The following is a 6,629-nucleotide window of genomic DNA, read 5'->3' on the forward strand; positions in this document are numbered from 1 at the left end:
TGTGTGACCATGTTGCACATCAGTGGTACCATGGGTAACGACTACTAAGATAATTGATCCCAATATGCCAAAGTCAGCTACAAGGTTCCAGGTTAGACTGAATCATAGATGCAAATGCACATCCAGGATCGGTGATCTTATTTTGATCGCGGGATGACCGGTCCCTGCAAAATAATGGAGTACCGTTAGGGATGCAAATGATGTTTTGTGAATTTCGTTTGTAATCTCCCGTGCCATAGGATGGCAACCAGATGAAACAAGTCCCCTGGCTTGTCACCGCTAAGATGCAGCCTAGGTGGTGCACGACGTCTTTGAACGTGTAGGGGTACAAATCTGCCACCGCCAACATGCGCCAGCCTTTGCCGTTACTGCCTCTTGCATTAATGGTAATCCTTATGTCGAACACCGCGATGAGATAGTAATCTTCGTAGCCGCGTCGCTTTGTCGGCGGGTCCGCAATTGCTATATTCTTCAATCTCATGTAGGCATCATCATACATATTCAAGCCAGCCAGTCCAGAAGGCCGATTCCAATGGTGGAGAAGGGGTCTACCGGAACGGCCGCACTGATGGGGATGTTGTGCAAAATGATGGTGGTATCCGGCCGGAGGTATGCAAGCCAATTTTCGTTGGCACCGACCCAGACCTATATATAAGATGGGTAGCAACGAAATTACGAGATGGAAATGGAATAACTAAATATACATGATCAAACTCCATTACTGACCTGCTCACCGGACAAAATCTGACTACCTCTCAATGTCGGCAACTCTAGCGGAGTGAACATGCAACCATGGCCAGGGAGCGGTGGACTGTTCGAAGGATTGTCCCATAGAAGAACCTTCTCCTCGAGGATGCATGGAAGACCAACAAGCATGGCCTTTCCCAAGCCTTGTTAAGCACCGTCTTGAAAAAGTTAGTGCAGGAAGCACCGAGTCTTGCAGCGGTGAGGAAGTCGGAGCGGCGTGCGATTTCCCCCAAAGGATCATCGTCCAAGGTCTACCAACCCCGATTAGGAGGAGAACCGACTGGCGAATCCATGGGAGCAGTGACAAACTGCCTTCTCTTCGGGGGGAGGGGAACTGGCAAGGAGGAGATAAGAGCGTAGTAACCGCAGGGCCTCGTCCCTTCCAACTATAGATCGTTCCTTAGCGAAGGGGTGAGGCTATTATTTACTACTAGTACTAGCATTATGGGATGTTATGGGATTGCATTATACTGTAAATAATAGCACTAGTAAGAAACTTTTGGCACTAGCTAGTAGTTTTTGGCGTGGATTAAGAAATTTTGGGTATGTTTTTGCTATTTTTTGTACACGCCAACTAGTGTCAAAAAATGTCTTACATTATGTGACGTAGGAGTACGTACTCGTACTATAGCAGTACTAGTACTACTTTCTCAACTAGTAGTGTGATGTACTATACTTCTAGTATAGTGCACCAGTTTTGAACTCTTGGATCTCGGAGCCAAGGAGCTACAGTTGGAAGTGGAGGGTACTACTGTTCTCTAGAACCATCGCCGTACTATCAATGCAGGGAAAGTACACCTGCGTAGTGGCCTAGTGGGTACTCTCGGTGCTCTATTCAGCCGCTCCTCTCACGTAGTTGGCCTACTCAGCCGCTTCTCTCACGCACACACTAGCAGCATGTTTATCAGCGATGGTTACTGCGAGGGCGGAACATTTGAGTTAGTTGATACAGCGAGACTAGGCTTTTCGCTTCCATTTTTGGAGGTGTAATGGATCTCGTCGAACTTTGTTAGTAGTTCCTTCTTTATGAATGAGATGAAGCAAAGCTTTTGCCTCCGTTTCAAAAAACACGTCAAGATGAATTTATTTTATAGTAGAGCCGATAATGGAGTGAAGTCCATGCGTGCAACACCACATGCTACATAGTAGTAGTAGAGCACTTTACATATAGAGCCATATTGCACAATTCCCAATGTCCCGCCAGGCCTTTCCGGCTCCTCGGGCTTAATTAGGAGGCGCTAGTTTAAATATGCTACTAGCTGATGAGGAAGCTGCAAGCGAGGTGCGGCTAGGGCGAGCTTGCGATCCACAAGATGCTAGGAAGGAAAACCCGTTCACCTGGCTAGGCTATCCAGTGCACCGAGATTGTGGTGCCGCACGTCTGTTTGACTTCAAAACTCAAACTACCCATGTAAAATATTGGCTCGCAACGAAGTTACTATTTAAATAAAAGGCCGCAGTGCGTTCGGCCGGGATCAAACCCACAAAACGAGGTATACACTCCCGCGACCACTAGTAGTACTCGTTGGAGTACAACGCAACCTAGAATCACCTTTTGTCACTAGTAGTACATCGTTCCTTACAAGAAACCCCTAATAATGTAAGAAACCACTAATAATGCTAAGAAACTACTACCACTTGCATACATGGCAGACTTAAGATAAGACAACCTTATCGACCATTGTACATGCTCTTACCAACCAGCCCTACCAAGAAACGACTACTCTAAAAAGTGTCGTTATAGGCACGTTTCAACCCATGGCCCTGTTTGGATACATTTGTTGTCAATATAACCCTGCCATCCAAACACCACTTTGGTTAGAGTTAGTTCAGGGTTAGAATCTAACTCTAACCTCTGACTTAGAGTATCCAAACAGGGCCCATGTCGCCCATTAAGTCAACGCCTTCTATTTGACCGGGCGTTATGACTTGTGGGACCTACATGTCAGTATGCACAAAAAACCCCGAGTGACCTCCTACCTCTGGCCTGTCCACCTAGTCATCCTCGGCCATGGTACGTAGCTACCGCCGCCGGCAGAAGGCGGGGTCAAAACCGCCAGCGGTGCATAGCCCATCTTGTGGTAGCCCGGATGCCAGCTTCGTCTGGCGCTCGCGGCCGCTAGCTAGCCAAGATAGCTCTGTCCAGCTGCTTGTCTGCAATGTTTGCTAGCTAGATTGGCACGGTGGCTTGCTCGTGCATGTGGCGCTAAGGCCAGCCATGTGGTTCGAGCGAAGGCAGCGTGGCGGCTTGCTCACCCGTGAGTCACGCTCGGGCCAGCCTGCCAACCCGTGCGGAGGCCAGCGCGGCGTCCGGCCCATCCGGCGGAGCGGCGGCCAACTCACTCATCACCGGCACCACCGACAAACACGCATCAGTACTGTTTGAAGTAATGTTTAGGAAAAATAATGATTTGAGGGGGAATAACAGGATAGAAGGTCAGATGTGGGTCCCTCGTGTCAACGGGCAAACAAAATGTGTTGGTTTAAGCTGCCTCATCAGCACGGACGTGTGGGCCAACCCTATCATAAATGGGTTTAAACTCACCTAATCGGTACTCCCTCTGTCCCATAATATAAGTTGTTTTTGCAATCTAAACTAGCTTGCAAAAACGTCTTACATTGTGGGACGGAGGGAGTACTAGGTAGTAGTTTTTGGCGTGGATTAAGAAATTTTGGGTATGTTTTTGCTATTTTTTGTACAATAGATTCTTCCTAGGGCTGGTTGAAAGTGGTAGTTTTTGTTAAATACTCTACATGTTGTAAGTAGGAGTGAAAGTTAAGATTTGGAACCCAATAAGGAGGGCTAGTTACATAGTGCATATGTGTACATGATTGAAAGTAAATATCAACCATGAGTGACTAATATCTTGATGGAAAACTCGAAACCATGAAATACTAGGAAAAAAATTGCATGGTTGGAAATACTAGCAATGTTCATGTGCGTTGCAACGAATCATAATTAGAATAATACTTATTCACAAAATTGATACAAAACACTCTAATTTGGATATAAATATACCACTAGAGATATATTATGTTTCAATTAGAATATATTCCTTGGGCTGTTTTGGTGAGGTCAGGGAGGGATGTGGTTGGTTTTAAGATACTAATTATAGGTTTTTCTGCAAATTGGTAGACAAGTGGGATGTTGGTGAGAAAAGGCAACAACTTACCTCACTATCGTTAGATGTAGATCTAATGGTCACAAACAACGGATGGAAGACACACCATCATCACCAACTTAGTCTTCTATAGGAGTACTAGCAAGATTCGTGCATTGCACGGAACATCAAGATGCATTTTTTATAAAACACTTGTTGTGATTGACCCATGCGGGAGTCATCTCATGTGTAAAAACTAATGATATCTCGAGAAATACGAGATAAGGTGAAGAGGAGTGGGGCATGGTGGTGATTGATGGTCGGACGGAGCGGAGGCATGGGGATTGATGATGCCGGCAGGGGCCACCAGGCCAGTTTGTTCCAGAGGCTTCCTTTCTTAATTGCTCAACAATGAGGTTGTTAGAGATAAGGATGAACGAGGGAATGCCTTGTCTGAAAATGTGGAGAGGAGTGCGGGTATCTTTTAGTTTAATTTCCATCCGTCAGATATAGACCGGACGGTCTATATTGCAAGATGGCACGCGTACCATCATCACCAACTCGGTTTTTTATAAGACAAGAAATATAAGTATGGAGATACAAATGTATTATCGATACTTGGTTCCGTAAACTAGCATCTACATTCTATTCAATGCCTTAGCATGTGAGGCCTTAGCACAATGACTTCTCGAATGTGTAAAACAAAGGTTTTCCCATCGCTAATAAGGAGGGGGTGACGGCAGCGCGCTTTTTGGCTTGCTCTAGTCCTAGTCGTCATATTAGGTGGTCTAAGCACGTGTAGATTTATTCTTTTTCACGTCTCGTGTTAGCCGTACTACCACGACTGTTGATGAATAGACGATAAGTTATTCACGGGGAAACCCTTGTTGAGCGTGTTTGCTAGAGAGAGAGAGAGAGAGAGAAAGAGAGAGAGAGAGAGAGAGAGAGAGACGGTGTGTGTGTGTGATATGTCTAGAGACTGAGGAAATGATAATAGATTCTTTGTGTCTATGTGTGTGGAGGATAGAGAGAGACATGTACATGGGGCTTTGTGTTGTGTAATGTGGAGACACATATACATAATTAGAGAGTGAGTGTGTAAGATACACATGCGGACATGGGGAGAGATGAGGATCCGGATTAATGGGTGTTTGTGCGTGTGTGTGTGTGTGTTTGTGCGCGCGTTTGTGTGTGAGAGGGAGTGTGTGTATGTGGAGTAGAGATTCCACTAATGATGTAAACCTAGTATAAGGGAAGGGGGAATGGTGTGACATATGTAGTAGCAGGATAGCATGGGTGCGGGCGGGGGGAGCAGACTATTTGGAAGAGACATCGAGTGTGTGGGAGAGGGGTGTGAGAGCAAGAGAGAGAGAGAGAGCTAGCGACGGAGAGAGAGAGAGAGGGAGAGAGGGGGCGTTTGTGTCCATAAATGGCGTATAGATAGGGAGACAATGTTGATGTTGTTTGAAATTGGCCTATGTACGGAGACACAAGGGAAGCGAGTCATCGTGTGTGTGATAGGGACTTCATTAGAGATCTAGAATAGATGGTCTAGAGAACAATGTGCGAGATCGAGAACAATGATACATTAGAGAGCTATGGAAAGAGTCACGACATATATGTATACAGGGAGGAGCTGGGGCGGGTCCGCATATGGGAGATATAGAAAGAGGAGAGTGGTGCACAAGGAGACAAAGTGTGCTTGTTTGAAGTGGGGGTGGTGTGTGAGGTGAGGGTGTGAGAACCACATAACTAGGGAGATAGACGTTTGGGGCGACGTTTTGTGTGTATGGGAAAGATACACTCTACATAGTGCGTGTGCTTTGGAAAGAGAGATGCTGGGAGACCTAGCTAGAGAGTGGGGGAAGAGATTGTGCATTCCCAGGAGACAAAGTGATAGGACCTATATTGGGGTCCGGACTTTAGAAGAGAGAGGGGTGTTAATGTGCTCGTGTGTTGGTGTTTGGCGGAGAGAACGACTTCTCTGTGTGTGGGGGGTGTGGGGGTGGCTTCAGATAAAGAGTGAGGTGTCTATATTTGAGGGACTTCGGCGTAATTGAGATATACATGGTCAATAGTGTGTGCACTCATGGTTGATCAATTTGTTCCACCGTTTGGACTATGAGATAACGATTCTTTTGAACATGTGTGATATACCTTGATGTACCAGAATTACAAACCTAAGATTGGAATTTTGGAATTCGACTCCATCATTAGCTTTTGTAATTCATTTAAATGGAGGTACATTTTTTAAGCCGGGATTTCGTGATTTCAAATTCATATATCAAACCTAGAGATATACACATACGGGCATGTTCAAACTTTATAATCATCCACTTTATTCATACACATACACATTTTTGCTTTTGTCATCATATTTAGGATAAACACATTTGGAATTTCATTTGAATTGAACCACATGATGGTATTTGCTTGTAGTAGCTCAATGATCCGTATTTGAATTGAATGGACAATCTAAGTTTCGAGTAGGAGACATTGATTTTCAAAACTTGCACTTTTTTGCATGCAAAACAAACAAATTCTCGGCCATGATATAATTTTAGGCACCAAAAGCTTTCAAACTTCCCGCTCACATCGAAATATCTCACGCCCGAAATTTTAGCCCTGCGATATTCCTGTTTTACCCCTGCCACATGAACGGAAAAGGGCTGCTTTGGTAACTCCATTGTTTTCCCCTCTTTGCCCCCAACATTGTTCCCCAGAGCCCCTCCCCTTCCCCTCCCCGACCCCCCCCCCAACCACGGCAAGCCGCCGAATCTA

Source organism: Triticum dicoccoides, chromosome 4A, assembly GCF_002162155.2.
Source record: "Triticum dicoccoides isolate Atlit2015 ecotype Zavitan chromosome 4A, WEW_v2.0, whole genome shotgun sequence".
NCBI lineage: Eukaryota > Viridiplantae > Streptophyta > Magnoliopsida > Poales > Poaceae > Triticum > Triticum dicoccoides.